This window comes from Ambystoma mexicanum, chromosome 4q (assembly GCF_040938575.1).
Source record: "Ambystoma mexicanum isolate Mex_15411 chromosome 4q, UKY_AmexF1_1, whole genome shotgun sequence".
Lineage (NCBI taxonomy): Eukaryota > Metazoa > Chordata > Amphibia > Caudata > Ambystomatidae > Ambystoma > Ambystoma mexicanum.
Window position 1 is genome coordinate 1,121,290,233 of NC_090928.1, and position 19,615 is coordinate 1,121,309,847.

At 48.7% G+C, this 19,615-nt stretch overlaps 1 protein-coding gene across 3 annotated transcripts in view; it reads left to right on the forward strand.

Annotated features, from left to right (window-relative positions):
• TMEM63A (transmembrane protein 63A) overlaps window positions 1–19,615 on the forward strand; it is a 778,572-nt gene that overhangs the window by 587,564 nt on the left and 171,393 nt on the right. The gene's annotated exons all lie outside the window — the stretch shown is intronic.

Below are 19,615 nucleotides of genomic sequence, written 5' to 3' on the forward strand. Positions count from 1 at the left end.
ATCCTGCTGGGAGAGAGGTGCTGAGAAGTCCTGTGGCTGAGCGGCGCTGGAAGAGTGCAGGATCTAGTACCCGTTCAGGAAGTGGTGGTGCCAGAGAACTCTTTCCTGGATGCCGCTACTGTGGGTCGGGCGGCACAGGGTCGGTGCACAGCGGCGGCAGAAGTCGTATCGTGGCTATAGCAAGCATATCTTTGAGCAGCACATTTATGAGGTGTGGAGATGTTCTCCTCTCCGATCCCGCAGGAGAAAGGGTGACATTACCGGCAATGGTAGCAGCGTCGCTGCTACGTAGCATGGAACTCAGCACTGTCGTGGAACGCAGCGTGCATACCATGGAACGCAGCAGGTCCTTCAAGAAGTTTCGGCTCCTACAGCTGGCAAATTAGAGGGCAATGAGCAGTTGCGAAAGTCCCTTGTCCCGTTGATGGATGGAGATAGGACAAGAGATATATGGCGGGGGGGCGGTGGCCAGCCATCACAGAGCAAGCATTTGAGGAGTGTGGATCAGAAAGAGAACAGAAGAGACATTCGGCCTCATTACAAGTATGGAGGCAGCCATGCCCTTAATAAGGGCATGGCTGCCTCCATATCGGGTTCCAGTACCGGTTCTGTGAATGAGTAATTACCGGGTCATTCCAACCTTGGAGGACCCGGTAATCCCTCATTCACAAAACCAATCCCCATTCCCATTTCTGCCCCCATAGGGTCAATGGGAATGGGGATGGAGCTAATAACGGGCCCGTTATTAGCTCCTTGGTCCCCTTGCGGGACCCGCAAAGGACGTCTGGTCTGACCAGACGTTCTGTGCGGGTCCCACTAGGGGACCTCGTAATAAGACATCCCGTAATGAACGGTGCCGGTCCCGTACCGGCACTGTTCATTACGGGAACGCCAGGGTCGTAATGGGGCCCATTGGCCCAGGTGAACTGACCCATATGTACCATGGGTGAGCTTTGCTATGAGGAATTTTGTGAAAGGTGTAGCAGTTTTGTAAACAACTTAAGAGAAATGGACCCAGACCTATGGGGCTTTTATGTTCATCTGAAAGCCCTTGCCTTAACGAAAGACTATTGGAGTTAGGTGTTTGGGGGAGGCTGGTAATTTTTGTGTTGTGGCGTTGGTGTTGTATCCTCAGGGTTAGTGCTTCTTTAGTGGGGTCGGTCATGGTTTACTGTATGTCTGGGGCCTGCTAGGTGCTTTTTGTAGTGGATGTGTATGTTGTGGCCCCTGGGTTCCCTGATAAGTGTGTTCAGTATTTCCTCATGTATTACTGTGGTTTCCTTTTCAGGGGTGCATTTTGGACATATGTGTGCGGGCAATGTACCTGGTTATGTGGGGCAGCAACTTTAGTGTTTTGCCGTATGTGTTAACGTTGTTTCTTTTACAGGAGTACATTTATGTACGTGCAGGGTGAGCTCTATTGCATCATGCAATGGGGGACATGTGAGGACTAAACCCTAGTCATGGGGGACATTTGTGGACAAAATCTGAAAATATTTCTCTCATCCTGAAGTGGTTTGCATGTGTCGTGTTACCTTTTGTGGTTTTGGAGTGTTGTCTGTATGGGGTGCATTCTCTATCTGGGTTTCTATTAGTCGTGACATGTGGTTGTGCATATTTCTTCCCATTCTTCACCTGATGTCATACGCGGGACGTGGATTTGAAAAGGCTGCAAGTAATGCCTCCATCGGTTATGTTTCCGGTGTGCCTGCTTACTGTGTGTTGTATGTCTGGTGGTGTTAGACTGTTGGTTACAGTCGTGGTAGTGCGTGGTAGTGCGTGGTGGAGGTTTGACTGTTGGTTACAATCGTGGTGTGTGGTGAGTGTAGACTGTTGGTTACAGTTGGGAGTTTTGAATGTGGTTAGAGTGGGGAGTTTAGACGTTTGGTAACAGTCATGGAGTGTGGTGTATGGTGAGTTTAGATTGTTGGTTACAGTCGGCGAGGATGAGTGTTGGAGTTTTGCTTGCCATATGTTTGGGGTTTGACTTTTCGTTCTCTTAAATTGGCATTGTCCAACTGGGGGGGTTGCAGTATTGTCATGATGCCTACCCCCAGGCATTCGGATCGAGTCCATCAGCCCCGGGAGCAGGCATCCAGATACTCATTAAAACCACAACAGCCCCGGCTGGGGGCTGTTTGGATTCAGTCCTGGCGCCTTAGGCGCCAGGCTCATCATAGAAATCAGTCCTGGCGCCATCGCCAGGCTCATAGACTTTACTTTTTTTTATTAATTTTTTTAAAGTTTTTATTAAATTTTACAAACAAACAATAAAAACCAAACAAACAGTGCGTGCATGTTCCAACAGTTTCATTACACTTTTCTTAATTCCTAACCACTAGCCCCTCTACCCCACCCCCCTTGCGAGTCTATTGCGTTAAACCTTCAGTTTTCACATCCTGTGGTTCGGTCTCCTCCTCCTCCACACAGGCTCATTCGGGTCGTCTAATGACCCAAACAGTCCGGCTATGAGTGATTTCCAGGCTATCAAGGACTCATTCTCCTCCTCCCCCCCATTGCTACACGCTTCTTGCCATGCCATGGTTTCGGCTTCTGCCCATTTTTGCAAGTCTTTCCACCACACCTCTGTCTTCGGCACATGGCATGACTTCCATCCCATGGCAATCCTTCTTTTTGCAAGCACATAAGCCAGGTCCCTTAGTTTGCTTACATGCCTGAGCTTCTGTGGTCTGGGGAACCCCCCCCAGCAGACAGGCCCACACCGTATCCACTACTATCTTGACCCCTCTTCCTTCTAGTTTCTCTTTTACTCCCCTCCAGAACCTCTCTATGATCGGGCATGACCAGAACATATGCACCATGCCCGCGTTCTCTTCGTCACACTTGGGGCATGCTTGCCGACCTGCATTTTCGAACCTCGATATCCTCCAAGGCGTCAAATAAGCCCTGTGTGTTATGTACAGCTGTATCTGTTTCGGCCTCGCGTTTCTAGACACTTTCTTATGATTGCACCCGTTCCCACATCCCATCTCCCATTTGGGCCCCAACCTCCGTTTCCCAGTCCATTCTCAACTGCGTGACCTCCTTCTCCACTTTAGACATCAACATCTCATACAGTCTGGAAATCTCATGACCCCCCTCAGCTATATCATATATCACGTCTATGGTGGCGTCCAATTCTTCCTCCAGCACAGTTTCAGGCCATGTTCTCTTAATCCTCTGTACCATTCTGTGATACGTAATGTACTGGCCTTCGTGCAACCCAGCTTCTTCCCGCAGTCCCTCAAAAGTAACACTAGAGCCCCCCTGCCAAATATCCCCCATCGTTGCCACCCCAGCCGGTTCCCAGTGGGTCCGGAGTATCAGTCGCAGCTGAGCGTCTGCCCCTGTCAATACAACCAATGGTATCTGCGGTGAGCATGGGGACGGGTCCCCTATCATTTGACATGCCCTGCGCCACACCTTCCACCCTAGTAGCATCATTTTAGGGCGCCCCACCATTTCCGCCCTGGGTGCCCACATAACTGCTTTCAAATAAAAAGGTGCACAATGACGCCCAAACAGCCTAAGTTCAGAGGTCTCTTCATCAGAGAGCCATTTGGCAACATACTGCAACTGGCTCGCCACATAGTACGCCTCATAGTTGGGCAGCTTTATTCCCCCTTTGTCATGGAAGTTCTGGAGCTTCCATAACGCCACTCTGTTTCGCGTGCCATGCCACAGAAAGTCCCTACACATGCTATTCGGTTTGGTGAAGAACCCTTTAGGAATCAGGTACGGTATATTCCCAAAGTAATGTAGGAGCCTCGGCAGGACCACCATCTTTAGCATCGCTCCCCGCCCCATCATCGCCAAAGGCAGCTTTGCCCAAAACCGCATGCATTTCTCAATTTTTTGGATTGCCACTTCTGTATTACCCCTATGCTCCTCCTCAACGGTGTGATATATGTCTATCCCCAGGTACCGAAAAGTACTAACCACCCACGGTACCTGTAAAACCGGTAACCTCTCCGCTGGAACCCCTATATGCCCCCCCAATGGGAACAGGCTAGACTTCTGGGGGTTCACCGCTATGCCGGATAGCACAGCGTATCTCCTGAGCACTTCCAAAATGTACTGGAGGTTTTCCTCTGGAAACCGCACATACAGCAGCATGTCATCTGCATATAGGGAGATCAAATGCCGTTCCCCGTTCACCTCGATGCCTATGGTGTCATATTGTTGCCTCAGATAGATCGCGAGAGGTTCCAGGGCCAGTATGTAGAGCATAGGAGACCACGGGCATCCTTGTCTAGTACCCCTACTAAGCTGCCACCTCTCTGATATCACAGATCCTGTCTTAACTCTAGCCAGCGGTTCGCTATACAAAATCTTCGCCCACCTTACATAGCCAGGCCCTAACCCTTAGTGTTTCAGGGCCGCCAGCAGCCACGGCCACTTGACGGAGTCAAAGGCCTTGATCGCATCCAAGGACACGATTGCCATTTCCTCATCACTTCCTCTGCCAAACTCAATGATCCTCTGGAGTCGCCTATGATTATTGGTGATGTTTCTATGGGGGACATAGCCCGTTTGATCCGGATGTATTAACTTGCTAATGACCCTCTTCAGTCTATTCGCCAAGACAGCAGTTAATATCTTGCCGTCTTGGTTCAGCATTGACACAGGTCTAAAGGAACCACAGCTACGCCCAGGTTTATTAGGTTTAGGGAGAGGTACTATGACAGCTTCTCTCAGTGACTCCGGTAAGCGGCCCGTCTCGAACGCTTCGTTTATTATTTCTAGCAGCGGGGGAGGACCTCTTCTATATATACCTTATAAAATTCGCTTGGGAGCCCATCTGTCCCCGGGGTCTTACTAGTAGGCAACTGCCTCACCACCTCCCCCAGTTCTTGCAGGGTAATCGGGGTGTCCAATTCCTCTCTTTCTTCCTCGCTTATCTTGGGCAGCCCCATATCATGAAGCGTTTCCTCTATCATTACACGGCTACTTTCCCCATCTTCCCCGTATAACACTTTATAATAATCCACAAACGCTTGATTAACTCCCTCTTGGGTGTCCTCTAAGCTACCATCTTCCCTCTCTATAGTTCTAATTGTGGCTCTAGGGGTCTCGCTCTCGTATAACCATGCCAAAAGTCTCCCCGGTTTATCACCTCCCGCATGCTGTCTCTTTATGTACTTTTTATAATTAAGGTTACACAACCTCTCCCAGTATTCTGCACATTTTTGCTGTAGCTTAAGTATCAAATCTAGCTTCTCCGCTCTACCGTCTCCCTCAGTTCAGCCGAAACTCCACCCTGTAGGCCCTTGGATTTCGCCATGGCCGCCCCCCTCATGACAACTTTAAAGGCCTCCCATAGTGTCCCCGCCGATTCCACACTCCCAGTATTGGTTTCAAAATAGTTTACTATCTCCTCCCGCAAATCCTCTCTAAAGAAGGGGTCTCGCAACGCCTCCGCTCGTAGACGCCATGTCGGGATCCTCGCCCTCGGGGGACAGTATTGCCATGCAAGAATCAGGGGCGAGTGGTCCGAGAGGACCCTGGCCCTATACTCTATGTGTGCAATCTCCGCGATCATTTCAAGTGATGCGAAGACATAGTCCAGCCTCGTTGATAACTGCTGTGGGGCAGAATAATGCGAATATTGCCTTTCCCCAGGGTGCCACACTCTCCATGCATCTTCCAACCCAAAGTCATCAAGCAGTGTCTTTAGCACCCTGGCTGCAGGGGCCGGTCTATCTAATTTCCCGTCTGATCTATCCACCCTCGGGTTCAATACGCAGTTAAAGTCCCCTCCCCAGATCACTGCGCTTCCCACACACACGCTCAGGTTTGCACTCAGTGTCCTAATGTACGCCGCTGTGTTCTGATTCGGGGCGTACGTGTTAACAATACTTATCTCCCTGTTCTCTACCAATCACCCAGCATAACCAGCCTCCCGTCTGTCTCAGCCACCACTTGCAACCGCTGAAACGGGACATGTGGCCCCACCCATATAAGTACTCCTCTTGCGTAGGCCGAGTACGATGAGCCCACCAACACCCCCTTCCACTTTCCCGCAATCATGTCCATCCTCTCACGTGTAAGGTGGGTTTCTTGCAGTAATGCAATATCTATTTTCTGCCTGCGCAAATACAGCATAACCTTGTTCCTTTTTAAATAGCTATTAAGCCCCTGCACATTCCATGTGAGTATTTTAAGGTCCCCCATGGCCTGGTATGATCCCATTCCCTCCCCTCCAGGTGCAGTTTAACTTTGAGTTCCAATCCAATCTATATAGGCTTGCATCCCATTCTAAATCCCCTTTAACCCAAAACACACCAAACTTCCCGCTCCCTCTCCCCCCGCCTCCCATTCCTTCCCCAACACCCCCCCCCAACTGTTGCCCAGCTCCATCCCTGAATCTCAGGCTCCCCCGCATCTAGCTCTTTCCGGCTTTCACCTGTACTCGAAGCTCCGCAGGGTGAGGCCGCCCTAGTGGCCAACCTACTACAACTATAATTCGGGGGGTAGGGTGCTTCCGCCCTGCCGCTCCAATAGCACATCGAATAACTACACATTGCCATACAGTTTAAATATATGTAACCGCCACTATATTCCAGTCCATCAAGTCTCTCACAATCAGCAATATGTTATCGAATATCAGCCTCCTACAGCCAGGCCCATCGTTCTTAGCCTTCGCCTAGGCGCCCTTGGGATGTTCGCTCGCCGCCATAACAGTATGCATACCGTATCTGAGTCACTTATCACGTCCATCTTGTGTCTCTTCCGTGTCTTGATCCGGGCAGCCCTGCAGATCCAGCCATGTTGTTGCTTCTTCCGGAGTGTCAAAAAAATGCATTTTGCTCTTATGCACGACCTTCAATTTCGCAGGGTACAGCAGCATATATTTTAACCCAGCCGCCCGCAGCCTCCTTTTGATGGTTACATAGTAACCAGCATAGTATAATCCGGGTATGCCGTGATAGTGCTCGAGGCCCTCTCAATTGTTCCGCCTTTCCGAAAATACTCCTCCAGTATTTTCTCGCAGTCTTTGTAGTTCAGTATTTTGGCGATTATCGCTCGTGGAGGGGCCCCTGGTCTCGGCTTCCTCATGAGGGCTCTATGTGCGCGCTCCACCACAAATCCCTGCGAGAGTGTACCGGCCCGATTCCTTGTAGAAGTAAGTTCTCAATGTAATCAGTCGGGTCCTGGCCCTCCTCACCTTCCAGCAAACCCACCACGCGAATATTGTTTCTCCTCGCTCTCCCTTCTGCTTCTTCTGCTCGAGACTCCAAGTTGGCCACCTGTTGCTTAAGGACATGGATATCCTTTGCATTGCTGGTGCTGGTGTCCGTGTTAGATTTCGCCCCACCCTCCAGGCTGCTTGTGCGTTCCGCCAGCCCCCTGACATCTTGTCTCAGCAGGGAGACTTCGATGCCCACTGCTTCAATTTTAGCCTCAAGGGAAGTGCGTAGGTCCAACATCGCACCCCCCCCAAGATTCCTTCAGCTCTGTAATGGCTTCTGAAATCTGATGATTATCAGCCGCTGTGGCGCCCTCAGCCTGTGCCATCGGGCCTTTGGTTGCGATGGCCGCAGGAGACTGTTATGTTTTCGCAAAAATATCCATTGTGGGTTGTTTGTTCTTATTCTTACCCACAGCCCCTCGCGCCACCATTTTCCGGCCTTCGTTGGGTCTCCCTATTACGATTCAACGTCCGAGTGTCTCCCCAACCGTAATTTCCGCTCTTTACTGACTGTTGTGGTGATCTCCAGGCAGTCACGACATCCACCTCCTCTCACTGCTGCTAGTTGCTCATCAATGCCGAGCGAGCGCTTCTCGTGCTTGTCGTGGTGCGGCCTGCATTTTCACACCTTCACTGCCCTCGGGCCCCTGCCGTCCGGGCCAGCACCCAAGCCTTCGCGACCCAAGGCCCACAGCCCCCAGGGGTTTTGCTCCGTCTTCACCTCACCATTGTCGTTCTTTCCCCGTGGCCGCCGTCTCTATTCGTCCTCTTCAGGTGCCCTAGTTTCGTTTCCTTTGTTGTCGGCCATCTTGTGTGACAATGGACCGAACAGCCGCCGTCGTTCGTCGAGCAATTCCTCCAGACTCCCGCTTAAGATTCTCTCAATCTTTATACAATGAGCAGAGCATACATTCCCGTGCGTGTGTGATCAATTCTGGAACCAATGGCGCACTTTCAAAGGTAGTTTTCACGGATCATCTGTCGGATCCTCCAGAGCTACACGGGAAGCACGTCCTACTCCATGGCTGCTCAAGCCACGCCCCCCATTAGACTTTACTTACCTTATGCAGACCATGCTGCAAATGAGTCCAAGCTAACGTGAGGCCTGGATGGGACTATTTTATTACAGGGACTATTTTTCACTCGGGTGTGGTTCTGGGGAACTTCTTACCTGGGACTACTTTGCAGGCTATTTAAACCACGCCCGAACAGCAGCCCATGCTTTGCGTTATTCTGCATCCAGCAGCGTGACGCTCACAGTGTCTGCAAGTCAGCATCCAGTCTTCTGCCACGCCCGCCTCGAATCCGGAGCTCCTAGACAAAAGGCAAAGAAAGGAGAAGAGGTTAGATCACAGACATTATTTGATTCCTTACCTGATTCCGGACCCAGCACATCTCCGAGCCTGGAAAGGACATTATTTCAGCACGCGTTGCTTTGCCAGCAGCAGAGCCGCGTTATACTCACCAGTCCACCGCATCTTTCAACTCGGCGCTGCCTCCATCATTTTCTTCGTCGAAACCCAGCACCTGGGGGGAAAACAAAAGGAATAACAAGGTGAGCCGAGAAAACCAACAAGGACAATCTCTTTGCCACCATAGGCTTACCTGCTTTACCACCGGAGGTATTATTCTTTAATTCGCTGCATCTTCCTATGCCGCACCTATAAAGGGAGAGAAAACAGCAAGTTAAACTCATGCAACTTTTACCGGACAGTGTTTGGTAATACATACTCTTACCTGAACGTCATCAGCTGCCTCCAGGCAATATTCTTTTGGACCCAGCTGCAACCTAACGAGGGAATGGAACAAGAGTGAACATCGGACATATTGAACTCTTTGAACTTTATAGACACTGGAGTCAATATTCCTCCGGAACTCCTCCAGTACCTTCAACCCAGTGAAGTAACTGTTATCTACGCGCCCCTGCATGCCATGCAGGATGGAGAGCTCATCATTCAAAAACATAAGGTGAGTTACCAAAAGGGAATATCAGAGGTGATTAGTAGTGGGGAGAACGAGAACTGTTGGGGGGCCATCACTAAAGTCCACGGGTGGCTAAATCCCTTTCTCCACTTGTAGGAGAATACTTCTACGAGTCCAGCAGACGAGATTAGGCGGGCCAGTCCAGATTGTCATCTCTTCACTACGCATCACGTTGGTGGAGACCGCAGCTGTCTGGGTCCGATCGACGCCCCTGTGGGAACCAGGTGAGCGTAACAAGTATGGCGTGATCAACTGAGTAGACAGTATGGAGTATGGCATAGTCCAACTTTCTGGTGCTGGTCGGTTTTGTCCAGTGCCGTTGGGCGGCGAGTCAGGGCGTTTTTCACTGTTAGGCATCTGCCATCACTTGTGTCTGGTGGATGGCATGGGTTGTCTGTGTTGCAGTGGTTGGTTAGCTGTTGTGTGCTGTACAGGCTGCTAACGTTTCTGATTTGTTTATATTCCAACATCTTGGTTTGACCCGTGGTAGGTGTAATGCTTACAGTGGTGTTTTGTGTCAGAAAGGTTCTGGTTGTGGTGTGAGAGGATGTTCCATCTGTTTCTCACCTTGTTATGGTTTTTGTTGGCAGGTATGGTGGGTTGCTTGTAATTTGGCAGGTGTTTGTTGCAGTTGTGAATTTGGGCAGTGTGCCCTATGTCCACATTATCCTATGGTGTGCTCATTATGCCATGTCTAGTGTTCTACCTTTGCGTGTATTGTGGTGAACGAACGGGGGGAGAGGTTTTGTAATGTGCCCACTGTTGCATTATGCTGATGGTTACTGTTACTTTATTCTGTTGGTGTGTTTGATGAATGAATGGACGAGAAGTTTAGTAATGTGCCTCCTGTACATTAGGTCATGCTTACCTGTCATTGGGATGGCTGTTAGTGGAATGTGATGGTGTCATTGGAATGTTGGTGTTGTTTGAAGGATGATGTTCTGTGTGACAGTTAGGGACCTGAGCTGGTGTGTGGACGGGCCAGTGTTTTTCCTGTGCTACACTGGGACGTATGGTGTACTGCTGAGCACAAATAAATAGACTTGCATGGTTTCCTGCGTGGTGTTTGGAGGAAGAACCCTCACCTTGGTTACTTCACAGTAATTTTCTTTCTACGCATATGAACTGTTGAAGCCAGAGATTTCACTGTTGAAGCCAGAGGTTTCACTGTTGAAGCCAGAGGTTTCACTGTTGGACCCAGAGATGTCACCGATGTCTGAGGTTTTACTGCTGATGGCACAGATTCGACTGCTGAAGCCAGACATCCAGTATGTTTCATATATTACGGAGTATTAGAATGTGGTGGAAAATGTTCTATTTATAATATGGTCTAAGTTTAATAACTGCGGCCATGGTGTAAGTATACTATAGAATGTGTAAGTACATATAATTGTGCAAAACGTTTTTTGCTACAAAAGCAGCCACATTCTATATACATAAAACTTTAAAAAAACTCAGTTTGTCCTTGTACATATGCATTATTGCAAAAATCACCATGTGAAACCGATTCAAATACAATCATGAATCTAAAAGTGCAAATCCATCACTCTGAATAGTCGTCTACTAGAGGCTGTTAAGTGGAACAACAACTCTTCTGAAAAGCTTCTCATTACTTGATGTAGACCTTTCCTTTTTCTAGTTTCGATGGGAAAAACCCAATCTAGATCAATACTAGAACTGATGTCCATCTTCCTCAGGACCTGACTATCAGTGGGTGATCCCTTATATGTTTCTAATTCTCACAAACCATCCCGGATAGTCTCTATAGGTTCTAAAAATACTTACAAACAACAACAAAAAATGTCATTAAAACACCTTATTTACAACTGCCTGTCCATCATCCATTGTACTATATTACAGCTCCATTCATATACCAAAAGAGCATTTACTATGAGCTCTCGCTTAATTTCCTGACGGGGAAACGCCTCCATCTTCAATTAACTGACAGGAAAGCATATCCTACAACAACATAACAAAAGATTAATGGCCTCTAGTTATCGTTAGCGGTGCTCACAATGCATGCACTACCTAAGCATGAAAAGGCGGACCACACCTACATCAACCGCGTTTTAAATTCTTCTGGCGGTGAGGACAATCCTATTCACTTATTTTCTTTCTTTTTCCCTCTTCAAACCATATACAAGGAGGCTAGATGGATTTACAGGCTCGACTCCCTTAACAAAACTAAAGGCTTAAATGAGGAGTCAACTTTTAGGTGGATGTAGGAACGCCTCTATGTATGGTGTCAATAACAGAGTGGCAACTGTGTACTGCGCCATTCTCAGCAGGGATGCACCATTGTGTGCACACATGTACTTGGCTCCCTACACAGGGGCGCCTATGCAGGCTGCCCTTGTCATCATTTGTTGCACTGAAAGGACGTATCTGTGCACACATCGTATTCCATTCTGTATATTCCCAGTTGCAATTCTGCGACCCACCACGCAGCCTCTGTGGCGCTGCAGAACCATGAGAGTTTATCTATACCGTGTCTCGAATGTTAGTCAGATCACTATGACTACGTTCGAGACACCTGGCGACTAATGCGCTTCAGGCAACAACTTGTGTACTGCAGTATTCGCGTTTAGGTAAGAAATGCAGCTTGCACATTTTGTAGTCTATTTATTTTCAATGACTAGACCATTAAGGCTTGAGCTGACTATCACGATATTTTCTGCAGACTCACGAAGAGAAACGGACATTCCCAGAAGGTCGTGTTCCTTTTTGGCTACTGTTACGCTGCTGAGCCGCTTATGGCTTTTGAATTGCAGTTTCAGTGTCTCTCACAGAGACATATGCACGCTGGCCGTTGGAAAGCACCTTCAGCAATTCCAAGGCTTGATGCGACTCCTCTGAGGGCGCCTCACCCCACACGGTGTCGAGCAGTCTCTGGCCGGGGTTGCACCGTCCTTTTCTATCTCTGACTCCTCGGCGTCTCCTTGGTAGGGTTCCTCTGAAAGGTCATTTCCGTCACTGTCTCTGTCCCATTCCCACCGCTCTCCGTGATGGGGTTTTACCCGCCTGAATTGTGAGCTGTTTCGGGTTATGGATGTGCAGTCGCTTCTTTGTGCTGTGACCATTGTTCCTTTCTTATGGGTGATGATGAGGGGGTCGGGTGCGAATGTCGCTTCTTCCTTCCTGTGTTTGGGTTGTCTGACCCATACCTCATCGCCTGTCTGCATCGGATTTTCTCTCGCCCTTCTCTTTCTGTCCGTTGCTTCCTTCATTTGCGCCTTATTCCTCTCATCGTTGACTCTTGCTTCTCGTTCAAGGCTTGTCGTACCCTTGGGTCTTGGGTCCTCTGGTAGCCTTGTGGTGATTGGCCTCCGGAATAGCAGGTCTGCCGGGCATATGCCGGTGGTGCTGTGTGGTGTGTGACGATACTCCCTGAGCAGTTGATTGAGAGCCTGCTCGAAAGGTTTGTTTTGGATGTGGGCAATCTGTAGTGTTCTCTTGATGTTGGTCATGAATCTTTCGACCATGCCATTTGCCTGAGGCCATCGGGGAGTTATCTTTTGGTGTTGGAATCCCATGTATCGTGCAAACTTCTGAAACTCATGACTTATGAAAGTGGGGCCGTTGTCTGACTTTATCACTCTGGGGATCCCGTACGCTGACAGCATCCGGTCGAGGGCGGGGATAACACTCGATGTTGCGCTGCTGTCTACGATCTGGGCGTCGGGGTATCTCGAATGTTCATCCATGAGTACCACGACGTGCGTTCCGTCATTCAATGGTCCGAACAGGTCCACTGCCAGTTCCTCCCATACTTTAGTGGGAAGCGGTGACATTTGTAGCGGATTTGGGTGTGGCGGCGGAGCTACCTGTGCACATATGTGGCATCCTCCTATGATTGTTTCTACTAGGTTGTCAAACTGCGGGAACCACACTTTCTGCAGGAGAAGCCGTTTCGTGGCCACTATCCCACGATGTCCTTCATGGGCCAGGTGTATCGTCCTTTCCCGGAGTGCTCTCGGAATGACGACCTTACACCCTTTTAACAGTACCATGCCTTCCACCACTGTCAATTCGTCCCGGACTAGGTGTAGTCCCTTGACTTCTTCCTTGACTTCGTCTGTTTCTGCCTTCGCTTGCTGCCTCATGAGGGCCCTTTTGTCCGTTAGAAGGCAATGTCTGACGATGCTTAATGCGGGATCGGCTTCCGACTGAGCGGTTATCTCTGCCCATCCTATGGGTAGCGGCTGTAGGTGGTGAATGACATAGTTAATGTACGCGTCTGCGATGGAGGGTTGAGATGCCGTGGATGCCGTGGGGTGACGAGAGAGATAGTCGGCTGGATTGTCCTCCTTTCCGGGATGGTGCTTAACCGTGAATTGGTAGTCTTGTAGTCTCAGACCCCATCTGGCTATCCTTGGTGGCATGACGGCTTTGGGATTTCCATAGATAGTCAGGAGGGCCTGGTGATCCGTGACTATTGTGAAACTCTTGCCGAAGAGAAACAGGTGAAAGTATTCGCAGGCCCATACTACCGCCAGGCTTTCCTTTTCCGCCTGGGAGTATGCCTGTTCTGTGGTTGTCAGGCTCCTGCTGGCGTACGCGACTATGTGGACGTTTCGCGAGTCCTCCGGATCTTTTTGTGTCAGGATGGCACCAAGGCCTACCGGGCTGGCGTCTACAATCACCTCGGTGTCGCGCCGGGCGTCGTAATACGCCATGTCCTCTGCCTGTGAAATGGCGCTTCTGATGGCTTCGAACGCCTCTTGACACTCCTTTGACCATACGAACGGCGTGTCCTTCCGCGTGAGCAGTCGAAGGGGATTGCTGACCGTGGCGTAGTCCTTCAGATATCTAGAACAATAGCTGGCTAGGCCCAGGAATGAGCGCAGGTCCGTTGTGTTTATGGGGGGGTGGCAGAGTTTAGCGCTTCAACTTTTTCTGGGTCTGGCCTCATGCCTTTCTCCGAGAAGATGTGACCAAAGAACCTCAGCGACCCCTTGGAGAATTCGCACTTTGCCTTGTTTAGCGTGAGGCCAGCCTCTTCCATTGCCTGACATACTTTGTGGAGCGCCCTGTCGTGTTCTTTCTGTGTTTTGCCGTATACCAGGACGTCATCTGAGTAATTCAGACAGTTTGGTATGTGTCGAATTACTTTGTGGATCTCTTCCTGGAAGATCTCGGCCGCCGACGAGATACCGAAACTGAGTCGTTTGTACTGAAATAATCCAAGGTGGGTGACAAACGTGGTGATGTATCTGGATTCGGCCGCGATTTCGATCTGGTGGTATCCTTTAGTTAGGTCCAGTTTTGAGAAGACTCTTGATCCGTGTAGAAGCTGGATCATATCTGTGATCCTGGGCGCCTGGTGTCTCTCTCTCTCGATGGCGGTGTTGGCCCGGCGCATGTCGACGCACAAGCGGATGGACCCTTCCGGCGACTTTTTGGGGACTGGGACGATGGGTGAGACCCAGGGGGTGGGCCCCGAAACCGGTTCAATAACGTCCATCTTGATCAGTTTATCCAGTTCTTCTTCTACTTGTCTTTGGATGTTGAATGGAATGCCACGGTAGTGTTGGGCTACTGGTTTGACGAGTGGGTCTATGTGCAGGTGTACTTTCCAGTGTTTTAGTTTTCCTAGGCCGTGGAATAGTTTAGGGAAGGTCTGTTCAATTATTTCCGGCTTGGCAAGGTACTTGTGGGCCATCAACTGATAGAGGATGTGTACCAGGCCCATCTCCACAGCTGTCCTGAAGCTTAGGATGCAGCCACTGTCTGCTTCCGTTTTGAGGATGTGCAGTGGGATTCTCGCGGAGTGCTGCTTGTGGGAGCACCACGCTGTTATGGTGCCTTTGCACGGTAGGGGCGTCGTGGATCCATATGGGTAGATGTCTATTTCAGCCTTCTTGATTTTGGGAGGCGGAGTTAGTGCTTCGTAGGTTTGTTCATTTATGATATTCACCGTGGCCCCGGTGTCTATAAGGAATTTCACTGGCGTGTTGTTTACAGTCAATGTGAGTATGGGACTGTGCTGTGTGGCGGACGTGTTAGTCTTGATGGCCCATACGTAGCCCTTTTTCCTCAGGTCATCCCCTGAAGATGGGGTGTCGCTGCTGGTGGGGGATCGCGTTTCTATGTAGCGGATGTATCGTCTTCTGTGGGAGCGACGCGTGTCCCCTGACGAGCGCCTGTCGTCCCTGGAGTAGTGGCTGGATCTGCTGCTGTCCTCTCTTTTTGTCGGCTTCCTGTCGCTCTCTCCTCTGGGCTTGGGCGGGCTTTGCCGGCTGTATCGGCGTCTGTCTTGAGTTCGGGGTCTACCCTGTGCAGTCATGGGGGCATTCTTGCACGTGGCCCTGAAGTGGTCCATGCCTCCGCATGCAGCGCATTGTTGTCCCAGGGCCGGGCAGTCCCCAACGTGCGGATATTCGTACCCGCACTTGTAGCAGGTGGCCTCTGTGCGTCTCCCGCTCTGGCTGGGGCTTGTGTATAGTTTGTTGATGGATTCTGCGGGTTCCCCTGGCTGTTGAATGGAGACTTTCCCCAGGTTGTCTAGTTGTGAGTCCACGGCGGCCTCCATGCGAGCCAGTGCTAGGATCTCTTCAAGTGACCTTTGTTTTTGCAGGAGCTGTTTACGAAAAGGTTGCGAGATGCAGCCTGCGATCACCTGTGATCTGAGAGCTTCTTCGTTCGAATATCTGTGAAATTTGCAGTGTTTTAGTTTTATGAGCAGGCGCATCACGAAATTGTCGATGGATTCACCCATTTCCTGCCTGGTTGTATGAAATACGTGGCGTTCGTAGTCGACGTTTGTGTGTGGAGCGAAGTATTCGGATAGTTTGGTGTGGAGTTGACCATAGGTTACTGTGTCGACGTCGAGTAGCTCTCTGGCTATGTCTCTCACTGCTGGCCCAACCGCCATGAACAGTGTGTTCTTCAGTCTTGCGTCATCGGTAAGTCCTATCGCCCCCGTGTAAAATTTGAAGTCCCTGAGCCATATCGTCCAACGGGGCCCCAAGTTTGAGGTGTCTCTAATGTCAAAGGGGTTTGGCATGTGGATCACCTGCGCTGCTTCTGTGTGAGGGGGTTGATTGGCGCCACTTCCTGGCGCGGCCGCTGCGGTGCTTGCCCCTCCTGTGGATGAGGCAGGCGTGCTGGCGGTATCTGACATCTTACCCGCTTGCCGCCGACCGGTGTGCTTTTAGCGGTGGGGTGTGCCTGCACCTCTTTTGTAGCTGTGGGGCTGTGCCTGCTGGTCCTGCACCCTGATGAGGCTGTGATGCTGTGCTAGCCGTTCCGGTGTCTCTGCCGTGATTGTGGGGCAGAGTCTGCCGGTTCCGCACCCCTGCTGTGGTTGTGGGGTGCGTCTGCTCGTGTGTTCCGGCGCCGCCGTCGGCTGTTGGCAGCTCCCAGCTGTCACGCGTCGTGGAGGTGCGCCGACTCGCCGAGCTGCACGATTGCAGGCCTCCCTACGGCACACGTGGGCCGTGTTATCTCGTCGCCATTGTCAGGCCGATGAGCGGCCGCGGACTGTAGGTGCGCAACACGCGCGCACGCGGGCCTCGCGGCAATTATACGCGGGAGCCGGGGTGCTGGATAACCTCACTTTATTCCTTTACAGCGGCAACTGCCGAACTTCCCTTCCCGCCCCCCCTTCCCCTGACGTCACGTCCTGGACGTCCTAACGTAGCGGCCGCAACGGCGGCCGGCCCACACATAACGATGCGGGTGAGCTGACAAGACCCAGCTCATGTTTGTTGGCAATATGCCTTTTTATCATGATGTTTATGCTGACCCTTAAATATTTACCTCATTTTGTTCTTTGAATAGAAACGCCTGTTGATGCATGCGTGCTACATATCCCACTGACTTTACAACAAGTGGCAAGTTATGTCCTAAGCTTTAGCCGTGTGTGAGTGTTTACCTTTGGTTTTTACCATTCATTGGTGTACTTTTTACATAAGTGCATACACACACACGGTGTTGTGCATTGGAAATCTCTTTTTTTCAAAATCTTTTTACCATCTTTACCATTTTCTGGCTGTAACTCATAGCTTCACTTAACCCATTTAGTGGCTGAGTGTTTTCGCTCTCTACATGATATATCTGTGTTTATCTACACACTACTAATGGTTTTACATTGGTTTTTACTCTATTTTATCCTTTTCTATGCACAGAGGCAACTGTTTCCTATAGGCTTTGTCTAAAGGGGGATTATATCTTATTCACCTTTTTGCCTACACAGACTTATGAGCCCAATGCCTTGTGGGATTTGTAGTTGCATGCCCAAAGCGTCATGGGATTCACATTATTTTGTGCTATTTAGATTGTGATTCCGAGATTCTTATTGGGATTATGTTTTTCTTTTTTCCTTTTATTATTTTTTCTGTACCTTAGGGGTCATGAATTCTACTGGTCCTGAGGAAGGCGGGATTGCCTACTCCGCCGAAACATAGATTACTTGTTCTCTTTGATTTAGACACGTACGAGTACGACACCGCCAAGATCTACCCTGGTGCCACACGTAGACCCCGAGTTTAGTCAGTAATTGGAAATGGCCCCAGCTGAACTGAGAATTTAAAATGTAGCTGTAGATGGTTTCAACCTCCAAGAGGGGGCTAATTGTGTTCAACATTCACATTGTGTGGATTTGATTGATTTTTGAACCCTTTTCAAATGTTTTGAATAATTGCATTCTGATTTTGTATGAAAAACTGTGTATATTATTATGGATACTTGTTTTCTCCATTTGTATATATTGTGCTTGCTTTGGAATTTTTCTTGAGCCAATTGTGCTTGGTAATTTACAGACCTTGCCTGTGAGAAATAAAAAATATATTTTTGTAAAATTCTTAAACAGAAATGAGAATCTGTGGATTCGTAAGATCTCAAAAGACCACGATGAAGATTTAGGTGGACATGTTAATAATAAACACATACCTAGGAGCTTCTTCAGATATATAGGAAGTCCATGTCAGGACTCTCTAAGTAACTCGAGTTGAGTAAGAGACAGACTCTTCGAGCTATGCCCTTGATATTGAGGAGACTACTATATATTTAATTTATATGTATGTTTAGTGAACCTGTCAGGACACTTTTCCGTTTTTTGCCTTATTGATATCCCAGTCCTTGACAGAGTAGGGAATTACCCTCGAGTATATTATCACCTTTGTAGAGCAACAGGACACTGCTGCGCAAAACCAATGCAAGCTGAAATACATTGTAATGTATCCCCTTTTCCTTAAAGTGTATTACCTCACTCAGCTAACATCACTACATCAGCCCCACTTTTATCTTTTATCATGTGTAATTAACGATGACTAAAAATCATTTTACATGAACAATGTTCAGGAAAAAAGAGTCCACGGGCTGTGGAACACTCGCGTCCCCTGCACACTCGGGTCAATGCCAAAGGCAATCAGTAGGTTATGACTTATAGTTATGTCCAACTCGTGGTAATATGCTTCAGTGTTCTATGTGTATACTGTAGTAATTTCTGTTAGTAAGGTAAAGTGAAGTATCTAGGTTGGAGCATAAGGCTGTCCCCCCAGAGAAACACTATAAAAGTTTTTTGTAGTAGTCTATACTTAGAAAATATTTCCTTGGATCCTTTCTTAGTCTAGGCAAATAACAATAATAATTCTCGATTGATTATCAATTTCAACAGACAGAGTCAATTTTATTACTACATGCCATTCTATATTCAACAATATTATGCAATGTTGTTCTTCATGTAGTGACATTTCTCACAACAAGTAAAACATACATCTTAGGTACAGTAGAGGCCTGACTACTGTTCAAGTGGCTCAACGCGTTTCGGGAAGTAAATTCCCTTCTTCAGGAGCAAAATTCTCAATTACTAACAGTTTTAACAATTGTACAAGTTCCAGATCCAAAAAGGTCTTGTGGACTGTCTGTTTCCGACTAGAGAGAAAATTACAGAGAATAGGGATAATTTTAGTACATGAAACAAAATGGAAATCTGTGGTTTTAGTTTTAAATTTTAAATAGAGATCTCCCTACCTCTCATCGGATTTATGACAGAATTCAGTTTTAGTGATGATTTCACTGAAAAGTGTAGTGAACTGCTCCAGGGAAATGAATGGGGTCGCTGGAATTTGGGATCCTACAGAGAGGAATTGGAATCTGGTGAGAATCTCTGGGTAATACATATAATAGTGTATATGTACAAAAAGGCTGTCATTGGAGTGCAAATTATGCATTCAAAGAGACTCTCTAGAGAGAAATTCAGATTCTGCTAAAGATCTGCAACCAACATATGTCATGCTTCCTATTCATGATGTGGCTTTAATTGGTGGTCAACTTAATCTTTAGAAAAAAAAATTCTCATTTTAACATCTTCTAGAAATGAGCGTAAAGATTAGTATGCACATAATAGTGTGAACTCACCCCTGCGGGAAGGAGAGGTGTGCACATTCTTTAACGGGTGGATGACCACGATTCATTATCTATGAGGAGCTTGTAGTT